Source organism: Pteropus medius, unplaced genomic scaffold, assembly GCF_902729225.1.
Source record: "Pteropus medius unplaced genomic scaffold, Ma_sr-lr_union100, whole genome shotgun sequence".
NCBI lineage: Eukaryota > Metazoa > Chordata > Mammalia > Chiroptera > Pteropodidae > Pteropus > Pteropus medius.
Genome location: NW_024353908.1, coordinates 3,387,935 through 3,401,213, shown reverse-complemented (window position 1 = coordinate 3,401,213; position 13,279 = coordinate 3,387,935). Strand labels below are relative to the sequence as shown.

At 40.3% G+C, this 13,279-nt stretch overlaps 1 pseudogene; it reads right to left on the bottom strand.

Moving 5' to 3' along the window:
- Nucleotides 1–2,270: 2,270 nt before the first annotated feature.
- LOC120593856 (uncharacterized) lies at nt 2,271–2,386 on the bottom strand (annotated as a pseudogene).
- Between the last annotated feature and the right edge of the window lie 10,893 nt (nt 2,387–13,279).

The window sequence follows — 13,279 nt, the reverse complement described above, 5'->3', positions numbered from 1 at the left end:
TCTGGAGTTTCAGAACCCGTCATGTCACCCAGTAAGCTATACACGGATTATTTTCTCTTTGTGTTACCACATGGAAAAGCTGGAGAAATACCAGTCTAGATCACTGAGTTTTGTCATTCCCAAGAATGCCCCAAACCTGTTCATGCTACCCTGGGGTGATGGTGAGAAGAAAAGGAAACCTTAATGCCATCGATAAAGTCAGATGTCTTTAGGGAGAAAAGATTTAGCAACATTCTGAAAATGATGGGGAAGTTCTCACACATCAGAGTAAGTAGATCACATCCTAGAGCACAGTGCAAAGAAGTCTGCTAGCCCCTGGGGGACCTGCCTCTTGCTTAAAGGCATGTATCCCTCAGGCCAAAAGCAGTGGATTGCAGGTGGTCGCAGGAAGAGAGTGTAGAAGTGTCTGAGGAAGATGCCCTGGACTTTTGGCCTGTATAGGACCGATGGGGGAACCAGAACTTCCCACTGGCCTGGTGTGGAACCGGGAAAGTGCCAAAAGAGCTTGGAACCAGCTCTGGCTTATAATCAGGACCAACAAGCTGCCACAGGAAAAGAATGCAAATCTAGGAGCAAACAACTTGGACTCTGGGTACTGATCCATAGAATGCCTTTGTACAAATTAGGGAAACGTCTCTTTCTTCTGACACACGCAGCCCCATGGGTTAGTGGTTTGGCTAGCAAAGCATTGGCTAGATTTCAGGTCCTCTGTGGGTGCCCTTGTGTAAAGCACAATCGCCATACCTGTTAGAGAGATGGCTCTAGTTCTAGAATATTGCTACGGAAAGCTGGGTGGACCAACAGCCCCACAACAGTCCCCTAGGCAAGGCAGCAGCTCAGACCAAGTACTCCTTAAAGAAGACCTGTGATCCCCTTCCACTTCCTACTCATGCCCTATGTGCCAAAGTTCCTTCTTCAGGGGTGAGGCGGGGGTTTTGCAATTATGAGATGGGGAGATGGGGTTCAGAACTCAGGTTGTACTTCTCCCTCTTCTCAGCTATGTAACAACCGAACAACCTCAGAGATTGTTTAAATTACCAGGTTGGCATAAAATTATATTTCTCCCCTTCGCTATCTAGCTTTATAGAGATATGCAAAGAAAAAGAGCTGTTATGGAAAAATTAAGATGCTACACTTTTTTTTTTCTTTTGCATATCCAAGTATTGGGTAAGTAAAACTGCAAACCTGTAAATAATTTTCTCCCTTCTGGAGAGGTATTGGCACCTCTTACATCTACGGTAACTGAATGTTGTAGGTGACTAAGAAGTTTGTAGAATGGTCCTGGATTTTGCAAATTCCCAGCATCCCCTTACAATCTCAGAACTATCTCAGTATAGATGATAAATTATGTGGTCATCTACTAATAAAGACACAGCAGATGTTGGGCGTGGCTGAGCTGTTCTTCCTTCTAGCTCTGGTTAATGCCAGAGAAGAAGGATAGGCACGGTGCTACGGCTTCGAGGAAGGAGACAACACTCTGGACTGGAGAATCTAGGCAGGAAGAGGAATTTGATTTGAGCCTTGAGGGAGAATGAATTTGGAGAGGAAAAAAACAAGCTTTCTAGACAGAACAGCGAATACATTAATTACATTTTGTGGCACAGCAAATTACTGTAAACCTTGGCAGCTTAAAACAAAAATAAATAATATTTCACACAATTTCTGTGGGTTAGGAATTTGAGCGTAGCTTAGCTAGATGGTTCTGGCTCACGATGTAGTGAAAGTATTGGCTGGGGCTGCCATTATCTAAGGCTTGACTGGGGCTGGAAGATCCGCTTCCATGATGGTTCACTCACATGCCTGTTGGCAGGGGTTCCTCACTACATGGACCTCTCCATAGAGCTGCTTGAGAGTCCTTACAACATGGTAGCTGGTCTCTGCCAGAGCAAGAGATTCTAGAGAGGGCAGAGTAGAAACTGCAATGACTTTTATGATGTAGCTTTGGAAGTCATACTCCATCATTTTTATAACATCCTATTGATTACATTAGCCAGCCCTATACAAATATGTGAATACTATGAGGTGAGGATTGTTGGGGGCCTTCCTGGAGTGTGCACTAAGGCAACAGAGGCAGAAGTAGAGAGCACGTGCTCAAAAATGAGTGACTGGGCAGTTATCTAGAATGTTTACTGACTTCCCACTATACTCAATACCAAATGATCCTCTCTAGTCAAAGTCCAGTCATCCAATATTGTAGAATATTGATCTACAGAGCATGTTAGAAGGGGATTTGCAAGCCTTTATCCATTTTTTAAAATTATTATTATTTATGCCTACAGCTCCTGGTCTTCCTAGGTGGTCTCCCATCTAAGTACTAACCAGGCCCGACCCTGCTTAGCTTCCGAGATCATACGTAGGGCTTGTTAAGGGTGGCATGGCCATAGACCATGGACTGTGGCTCCACTGGGGTGTGAACACAGGACCTTCTGCATGTAAAGCAGATGTGCTAACTGCTACACTATGGAACCACATCCCCTTATCCATTGTTGAACTCTAGAGCAAAAGGCTAAGAAATATTTTATTTTTGCTAGCATGAGAAATGCACTGTATATAAAGCACATTGTTGCCTTACATAGGAGGTGAAGATTGCTACTTTTTAAAAGTACACTTCAGAAAAGAAAAATACCATTAAAAAACAATCTTTGAAGATTTTTACTTATGGGCATTTTTTCTCATTTAAAAAATGATATACTGCTCGGGTAATTTTTAAAAGATTGAAAAGCATTAAGAAATATACTCTGCACAGAGCTGTTATCATTCTCTTTCAATACCTGACTCTTTTGAAATAAAAGAGAACAAGTTTTCAAGAGTCTGTGCTGAAGATTGGAATGCAACTAAAGTTTGAGCCAAGGGGGATCTGCTGTGGTTACTGGTTGCCTGTCTTACCTCTAGTGCAGCATTTTAAGCAGGTTAAGGTAAGTCTTGGGCATTTGGGTTTTGGAGTTACTCCGTAGTCCTAATAATGCTAGTTCTTTTCTAGATTTTTTTTCTCCATCCTTGGCTAATGTATTATGTGTCTTATACCCCTGATTTAAAATATTTTAAAATGTTACTGCTTGAAACTGACTTGGATGTCCTTTTAGAGAACAGTTTCTCCATGCTCAACATTTATTTATTTAACAATTATTTCTTGGTAATTCTCTGAGGATACCATGATGTACCAGGCTGACACAGTCCTAACCACATGGACCTTCTATTAAGGTGGGCAAGTGAAAAGAATACAGCAGGTTCTCCAAATGTCATTTCATTAAATATTGTCATTTTGTTATAACATTGATGAGGGGAAAAAAAATTGATTCCTGGTGGGTGCACTGTCTGGAGTTTGCACATTTTCTCCATGTCTGCATGGGTTTTCTCCACTTATTCCAGTTTCTTCCCACATCCCAAGGATGTGGATGTGAGATGAATTGGCTTGTGTGCCATTGTCCCATTGTGAGTGTGAGTGTGTGTGAGTGGTCCTGTGATGAAAGGGCCTCCTGCTCGGAGGCCCTTGTGCCAGAGCTGCAGAGATAGGCTCCAACCACCTGCCATCTTGAACTGGAATAAGCAGATTGGAAAATAATTTTCTTACTTGAGTGTATTCATTTTTCCAAAATATGTGCATAGCTCACATTTATTTTAGTGTTTAATATTAGAAGAGTTTGTGGTCTTTATTTAGAAGTTTGTTGATGTTTTTGTGACCAGAAGCATGCCGTAGGATCTTAACTTTTGTTTATATCAATTAGCCTATGGTAAAATTGGTTTTGGTTATAAGTTGTTTTGATTAAAGCCAGTTTCTAAGAATCTATCCATGACCTTAAATGAGGACTTACCATACTGACTTGAAATATCATTTACAGAGGATCTCCCTGAAGGTAAAGTCTGTTACATCAATGTCTTTTACGTGGCTTTAGAGTTAATTTGAAGAAAGACTGCATCAAGATATTAGATTAGCATATAAAGACCATATAAGCATACCAAGTAGGTAAAGAAACCCCAGAATCATTTACATCTTACATATCTCTATGATTTCCCTTTTTTCATTTTCTCCACTTCGATAACAAGTATATGATGCCAACTATTTGGGCTAATAAGAATACATCATTTTCCATCTTTAAAAAATCCCACATATGTAGAGTGCTCGCTGTGTGCCAGGCACAGGGCTTATGGCTTCACTTAGATTATCTCAACTAAATCACACAACGACCTTACCTATGAGGTAGGTCCTCTTTTTATTTCCATTTCACAGGCTAGGAAACTGCAGCTCTGAAAGCTCAGCACACACATTCAAGATCACCCAGTTAGTAAATGGCAGAACAGGGATTCAAATCCCTGTGGGTATGAAACTCTCAGATACCACTGTGTTGGTGTCAGTTCTAACTTTTGGCTTTTAGTTGCCTATGGAGTCTATTTTGACATTAGCCAGAACAAATTTAATTGTAGCTCCTATGAACTGAAACGACAAACTGAAAAAGAGGAAAGAAAACAGCTTGAAACCTGTTTCAGACCCTGCATGAGGCAAGGAATAGAGTTAGCGGAAATGAGAAGCCAGTCGGATTTAGCAAATCTTCAAGCAAAGGGGGCCTTGTGAACCAACTTAATTGAATGATTATTTCAATTATCTGATTAAGAAAGATTATAGCTGAACAAAGACAGAGAGGGCCTTCAAGGTGATTAAAAAAAAAAAGTTTGATTAGGTGGATTGGTCCTTGGCAGCATTGGGAAGTGGAAGGAACTCCCCATTGGAGGCCCCAGTCCTTGGGACGATTAGCCACCAGTCACTGAGAACCAACATCCGCCCTCCCCCCACCCTTTCCTCAGTCTCTTTTCCTCTCCTGACGAAAGCTGTCTTCTACCTTAGTTACTACTTGAGATTCGAGTGATCAAGGGCCGGCTTCCCTTTCTTCTCTCCTTCTTTGCCTCCCTTCCCACCCTCTCTTTTTTTCTCCTTTCTTTTTTTTCTTTCTATTTGTTTTTGTGCTAGAGTAACAAACAAAACAGTACAGATGTCCCTGTTAGTTTAGGACAGATGTTATCTTATTATCACTACTGACCCCTACACCCTTCCCCCATGTCTGCTCTATACACTTAAAAAAATAAATTATGTTTTTAAAAGTCAATATTTAAAAGTCAAAAATTTTACATAAAAGTTTAGATCTCTGGCTTTATTTGAAAAATCCTATCTGAAAACACAGTCCACCTTTACAGAGGTCTGGTTCAAAATGTTTAACACTGTGTTTGGCTCCGTGCTGACCAGTCAGAACAGATGCCAGGCATGAACTAACATAATGGGGTGCCATATCCATGCACAGTGGCAGGAGCATGGAACATCTGCACCTTTAGGTGGGTCATTTGTTCTCTGGTCCCTAGGGTCTTCATCTGTCCTTTGTCTCATTGACACTGAAGTAAAGGTCATCTGCCATTCATCATTACACTTGCTTGACCTACTTATAGTAGAATTGTTTCTTCAGCTTGGCCCTTGGCTCTCACTTATATCATCTACCTCAGGGGTCCCCAACCCCTAGGCCATGGACCGGTACAGGTCAGTGGCCTGTTAGGAACCAGGCTGCACAGCAGGAGATGAGTGGTGGGGAGGCAAGCCAGTGAAGCTTCATCTGCATTTGCAACTGCTCCCCAGCGCTAGCATCACTGCCTCAGCTCCATCTCAGATCATCAGGCATTAGATCGTCATGAGAGCACAGGTCCCTGGTGCCAAAAGGTTGGGGACTGCTGATCTACCTGGCCAGAGCTGGCTTTGGCCTTATGATCCTTGCTTTAGGGAGTGCAGAGCTTTCATCTTTTAATTCAGCAAATACTGGATGAGGAACTTCATTATGCATTATAGTATAGCAGAGCTATAAAGAACTAGGCTACTAAGTTGACAGTTCTGGGTTCATATCCTGGCTTGATCACTTACTATAGCTGTTACCTTGCTTTATTTTCTGATATCTAAATGATATAGTGACATTTGAGTCAACAACACCACATATATGACAATGGTTTCATAATAGTATAATGGAGCTGAAAAATTCCTATCTCCTAGTGATGTCATAGCCATGGAAATGTCATAGCTGAATGCATTATTCACGTGGTTGTGGTGATGCTGGTGTAAACAAACCTACTGCACTGCCAGTCTTATACAAGTATAGCAATTCAGTTACATACAGAATATTTGATAATAAACAACTATGTTACCAGTTTATGTATTTATTATACTATACTTTTTATTGTTGTTTTAGCATATACTCTTGCTACTTATTAAAATAAATATTTTACTGTAAAATAGTAGGCTTTGTTATGCTAGTAGCAGTCTTGCATATCTTGTGTTTACCATGTCTCTTGATTACATCATTTTCTCTGTGCTTGATTTAATCTCATGTTGTTTTGTACAGGAACATGCTGTCCAGGCTTGTAGCCCAGGAGTAATAGGCTGTACCATAGAGCCTAGATATGTAATAAGCTATATCGTCTAGTTTTGTGTAAATACATTCTATGATGTTCACACAACTAAATGGCCTAGAAATCCATTTCTCAGACTATATCTCTGTCATTAAGTGGTGTGTGACTGTACCTTAACTGTCATAACACCTATTTCTCTTATAATATAGCTGTGAGCTTTATTGTGAAGATTCAGTGAGAAAATGTAATGAAGGGCCTAGCACAGTGCCTGGTGTATACATGTCAATAAATGGTAATTTAGGGAAAGAGTGCTAGCTCTCATCATTGTGCATGTACAATCTAACTATAGTATATACAATATAACTATACTACGTACCCATGTGTGTTATTCCACCCAGTCCTCATAAAATCCCTAGACAATGAATAGCATTATCCCCATTTTACAGAAGTGGACACTGTCCATCAGACACTGGATTCTGTCTTTAAGAACCCAAATATAGTGGGAGAGATAAGATGGTGCGTGCAAACATATATAAGAGGATTAAAAGACAAATATACTCTACTAAATGGTGGGGTGGGTATGTTGTGTGTAAACTGACATAGGAGATAAGGAGAGATTAACTTTGGCTAGGAAATAAATTATAGTGGAATAGTGCTTCTCAAATTTTAATGTGCATACAAATCACCTGGAGATTTTGTGAAAATACAGATTCTAATGCAGAGAGTCTGGAGTGGAGCCAAGATTTGGCACTCCAAACAAGGCATGAGGTGATGCTTTCCTGGCAGTCCATGGACCACACTCTGAAAAGCAAGTTAATTGGACTTTAGCCTTGGAAAGTGAGCCAATATGCTAGGAGCCAATCGCATGAAGTACCCCATTTCTCTCACCACAGAGACTGATTCAGGCACAGGCATGGCAACCAAACCTGGCCAATTAGAATCTCCCCTGGGTTTAAACATGAATGCTGGGTCTGAGAAGTCCTGTTTCTTTTAGGGCCATTAAGAGGAGACGAAGAAACTCAGAGTTGCCTCTAGCCAACCCACACTGTATAGAGAAAGTGTCTCTGTAGTGGTAGAAAATGAAGCCACTAGAAAGGAGTCACTAAAGAGAAGCCAGCAGATAGACAGAAAAAATCTTGATGACATCATTTGATATTTGGCATCTCTGAAGCTAGCTCCATCTCTGGTCTTCCCAAGTACAGGAGTAATAGTAATCTTTTTTTTTTCTCTCACTAGTTGAATTGGATTCTTATCACTTTTAACTCAAAAAATCCTTAGTAAATATTAGTATTAAACTAAATAGTATTTTTTATCTTAGTGTATTCATTATCACTGCTTGACAATTACCCCAAAACTTAATGGCTTAAGGCAATGTACATACATTATCTCCCACAGTTTCTGTGAGTCAGGAATTCAAGAGAAGCTTAGCTATGTGGTTCTGACCCAGGTTCTCTTAAGAGGTTGTAGACAAGATGTCAGCCAGAGCCAAAGTCCCCTGAAGACTTAACTCAGACTAGAAAACCAGCTTCCACGGTGGCTCAGTCATGTAGCTGGCAAGTTGGTACTGGTTGTTGTTAAGAGTCCTCAGTTCCTCCCCAAAGGCCTCTGGAGTGTCCTCAAAACATGAGGCTGGATCCAGAGAGAGAGAGAGAGACAACCAAGGAATTATATTCTTTTTAAGACCCAATCTCAGAAGTCACATAGTGTTACTTCCTCACATTCTATTCATTAGAAGTTAGTCCCTAAGTAAAGCCCATATTGAAGGGAAAGAGAATTACTCTGCCCTTGGAAGGGAAGAATGCCCAAGAATTTGTGGCTGCATTTGCAGACATATTTTAAACTATCACACTCAGCATGTCATATGGCTCTGGTTTATTGTAGAACCAGTGTTTAGATTCTTGCCCTGGCTTTGCCACCAATGATCTGTCTGGTCCTGGGCAGATCATTCCATATCTCTGAGTCTTGGTTTCCTCATCTGCCAAATGAAGAGGTTGGATTTGACCTACATAGTCTTAAAATCCTACAAATGCTTATGCCAAAGACCCTTAAGGCCATATTAACACCCTTTAGGAGCCTAATCATCTTTGCTTTCTCCTGGGCCTCTTCTGAAAAATGACTCTTATACCTGAGGAACTAAGATGTTCATTTCTTTCCCCCCGTCTTTATTCAAATATAATAGACAACTAGTTGCCTGCATTTACATGCACAATTCAATGAGGTTGTTTTTTTTTTTTCAATTATAATTGGCATACAACAAACACACCAGCCTCAGCTGTACAGCAAATTGATCAGAGATCCACACAACTCGCAAAGCGCTCACCCCATCAAATCTAGCACCCCTCCTCCCCCACCCCATGAAGTATTCATTCCAACATTATTAACTATCTTCCCCATGCTATACTCTATATCCTCATGTCTACTCTGCATCCATCCACCTGTACCTCTAAATCTCTTTACCCTCTTTTTATTTCCCCCAACTTCCTCCCATCTAGTATCCCTCAAAATATTCTCTGTATCTATGAGTTTATTTCTGCTTTTGTTGTTGTTGTTGTTGTTGCTGATTTTGTTCTTTAGTTTCCACATGTACATGAAATCATGTTATATTTGTCTTTCTCTATCTGACCTATGTACATGAAATCATGTTATATTTGTCTTTCTCTATCTGACCTATCTGGTGCAATATCCTCTAGCCCCATCAAGGCAATATCTTTTTCCATCCTCTTCCTTTTAGTCTGTGTGTGTCTTTTAATCTGAACTGAGTCTCTTGTAGGCAGCATATGTAGGGGTCTTGTTTTCTTATCCATTCAGCCACTCTATCTTTTGGTTGGAGCACGTAATTCTTTTCCATTTGAGGTACTTGTTGGTAGGAATGTAGTAGTTACCATTCTTTATTCCTGTTTTTGGTACATGTTTTTTCTTAAAGAAGTCCCTCCAACATTTCCTGTAATACTGGCTTGGTGTTGATTAATTCCTTTAGCTTATTTTTGTCTGAGAAGCTCTTTGTCTTTCAACTCTAAATGATAGTTTTTCTGGATAAAGTATTCTTGGTTGTAGATCCTGGGTTTTCATCACATCAAATATTTTGTGCCAAATCCTTCTGTCCTGCATGGTTTCTTTTGAGAAATTGGCTGCCAGTCTTATGGGTGTTACCTTGTAGGTAACTGTTTATCTCTTGCTTCTTTTAAGATTTTCTCTTTGTATTTAATCTTTGGAATTTCAATTATGTCTTGGGTGGGCCTCTTTGGGTTCCTGGTTTTGGGGACTCTCTGAGCATCCTGGGGTTTTATGTCTATTTCCTTCACCAGGTTAGGAAAGTTTTCCACCATTATTTCTTCAAATAGCCCTTCAACATCTTGTTTTCCTTCAGGTGCTCCGATGACATGGATATTTTTACCTTTAATAGTGTCTCATAGGTTCCTTAAATTATTATTATAGTCTTGGCTTCTTTTTTCTTGTCATTCTGATTGAGTGTCCTTGGCTTTCCCATCCTCTACATAGGTAATTTAATCCTATTTTTAATTTTTTATCCACTTTGTTTATTTCATTTAATATACGTCTCATCTCAGATAATGTGTTATAATTTCCATTTCAATTTTTATGTTTTTTATCTCTTTGTTGACGTTCTCATTGAATTCATCCACACTTCCCATAAGTTCATTGAGCATCTTTGTAACCAGTGTTTTGAACTCTGCATCTGTTAGATTACTTGACTCTATTAATTCTAGATCACAGTTGTTCTCTTTTATGGTTTCTGCTTCTTTGTCTTCCCATTTTGGCTGCCTTTCTGTGTCTGTTTCTATGTACTAAGCAAAACTTCTGTCTCCCGGTCTTATTAGTATGGCTGTGTGTAGTAAGTGTCCTTTGTGTAGCACAGTCCTGAGAGGGGTTTAGCTGCAGGCCAAGTTTAGCCCCAACCTGTGTCCCTCTGGGGCCACCTGTTAAGATTCAGCAAGCAATCCACAGATGCTGTGCTTATAGTTACCTCAAAAGGCCACACCAGAAACCGAGGCCAGCTGCCACCAGTGTGAGTCTTGGCACTGCTCAGCAAGGAGCACCTGACTCACTGAGAATACTCCTGGATGTATCTTGGGTGGAGCCATGAGTTGAAGGAGGCAGGATTTCAGGGAATCCTCTGGGCGGAGCGACGTTGTTATCCAGTTTGATGATGTCTGCTATGGCGGCACTGAGTCCACGCACTGGGAGCGGGGAGGGCTCAACAGAGGAACAATGGATACCACTGGCACTTTTGTAGGGGTTGCGGGGGATGGGGGAGAGAGCCTCACCATGGGCCTCACTCTGAAAACTCAGTGTTCCTCTGTAAGTCCCTGGCGCCTCCTCGAGCAGCCTACCGGCGCTGGTGCTCAGAACCAGCAAGTCTGTCAGCGTGAAAGTCCACTCATGGACTCAACCCCTTTAAGAGGCGTCTGCAGCTGCCACTGCCACAGAGTTCATCTCACTCAGCCTCTCGGGACAGGGCAGCTCCATGTCCTTGCCCTGTCCTACCTTCTGCCATTGCAGGGTGATTTCTTAGGTTTCTCCCTAGTTGTATGGCTTGTTCATCTAGATCCCAGGTGATTTTTTCTTGCTGTTTTCTCCTTGTTTCTGTCACAGCTTTGAATTGGTCGCAAGAGGAATGAACAGAGCCTATATCATCTGTGCCATTTTTTTCCCTCCGTCTTTTTTTTTTTTTAACTGTGAATATATCTTGTCTCATATTGCAACCCCCAGCCTCATCAAGCAGGACTTGATTCAACTAGTCACCTCATTAAACAAATCCAACCATATATGAATCCAGATGAACAAGTATGTTTTAACTAGAGCCATTAGGGAATAATTACCCCCAAACAGTTGCTTAATGAAGTCTAGATTCAGATGGTGGATATTTCAGGATGGGATGCAGGATGAGCAGCCACATGACAACCTAGATGATAAACTATTTGGGGGGAAGGCGGATCTTAACACTATTAATTATGATAATGATAATACTTTTATTGAGTGCTTATAGTTTGCAGGTACTGTATTAAACATGCCTTTTATCTCTTTCCCCATAACAACCTCATGAATAAGGTACCAAGGCACCATTGTATGGATAGGGAAATAGAGGTTAAAGAGAGTAGGATGAATTATACAAATAAGAGATGGAAATGGAATAAAACATGAGTCCACTGGATTTATAAGACTGTGCCATATATTACTCTACTAAACTGCTTATTTCTTATAAGTGACCAAATAGACTCAAAATCCAAATAAAAGAATTAAGAATAGGTCTGATTTTACTGCTATTTTCAATTTTTAAATCATAAACTTTGGTCTTCTACATTTTACAGAATGATTAAAATTTAAGAGTTACTCATCATTATAAAACTCTCATGAGGTCTCCCACTCATGTGATTCTGTATTTAACAAAGATAATTAAATAGACTCAGCCTCAAGTGCATCTGCTTAAAACAATCACAGGAAGCCCAAGATGGTGCCATGAATTGGTTACGTGATGCCAAGGCAGTAAGTGGTTCTGGAAAAGGAAGAACAATTTATCAGAAAAGTCAAGGCCAGATAGATAACCAGGAAGTCTATAGGGAGGGGAAACACAAAAGACGACAATGTTGGCAAATATCATAAGGTCCTAGATCAAAGTTTGGCTAGAGAGTCAAGAGCTGGGGGAGTAGCTGGAACCCTATTGTACCCAAGTTAGGCACTGAAAACCTGTAGAAGTCAGGGATAAATAAATGCCATGGGTCAGGGCATGCAAAAATCAATCTGATGGCTAGAAATCGGAAGGGCAAAAATATCAAGAATAGGACAAGGCAGTCAGAAGGCACAGGCCAATAGACTACAGAACCACTAACAAGAAGAAGCAAGTGGTAAGGACACCTGCGACAGAGTTGAAACAGTAGCAGAACATGGTGATAGGATGAAGAATGATTTCTATTTCTGCTAACGATGGGATAGTTTATTTGGATCAACCCTCCTTTGGGAAACAACTAAACTTGTTGGATACATGGAGCATCTTACAAGCACTTAAAAGTTAATTATACAGTAAGACATTATTAAAGAGAAAATAGCCTAAAGAGATAAGCAGAGCATGGAAGCTGATTTTGAACCAAGGACATTAGCTGATTCTGGCAATTTGAGCTTTTATTTTCACGGCTTTGTGGGATAAGAAAGGCAGAAATCAAAAGGGCAGTCTAATTGAAGACTCTCTCCATAAAAAAAGGGTCCCCAAAGTCTTGCACCCTCAGTGGAAAGGTGAACCAGAAGTAATCCAGGCCTTGTGTATTGGATTTGCAACCAGGATTCACAGTGTTTAGTGGTCCAGGGAACTTCAAACTTTGAGCCTGGTTTACGGTAGTCCCTAGGGCCCTGGCAAATGCAGACACACATCCTCTCTGGAGAAAAGTACCTTTACTCTAGATCTCAAATTACCCCTACAAATTATTTTCAGGTACAATGAGCAGTATAAAATCAAAGATAACCAGGAATAAAAAGAAATGTCACTGTGAAAAAGAATAAGCAGAAACAGCGGCCGGCAGAAATAGTCCTGCTAAGACTTTAGATATTGAAATTATCAGACACAGATTACAAACTATGCTTAAAATGTTTATGAAAATAAAGGATGAGGTCAAAGATATCTACATATCACCCAGTAGATTTGAAAAAGAATTGAATAGATCTTCCAGGAATAAAAAATACAAAGCAACATTAAAGAAAAGCTTCATTTTAGAGACAAATTATATTCCATCAAGGAAATTTCTTAGAAACAAGTTATAAGACATAATAATAGGATGATTTGGGGCTGTAAGAAAAAAAAGTACCTAATTAAATGTGGCTTGAATAATAAAGACTATTTACTATCTTACATAACAAGAATTCCAGTAGCTGGGCTGTTGCAGGATTATTTCTG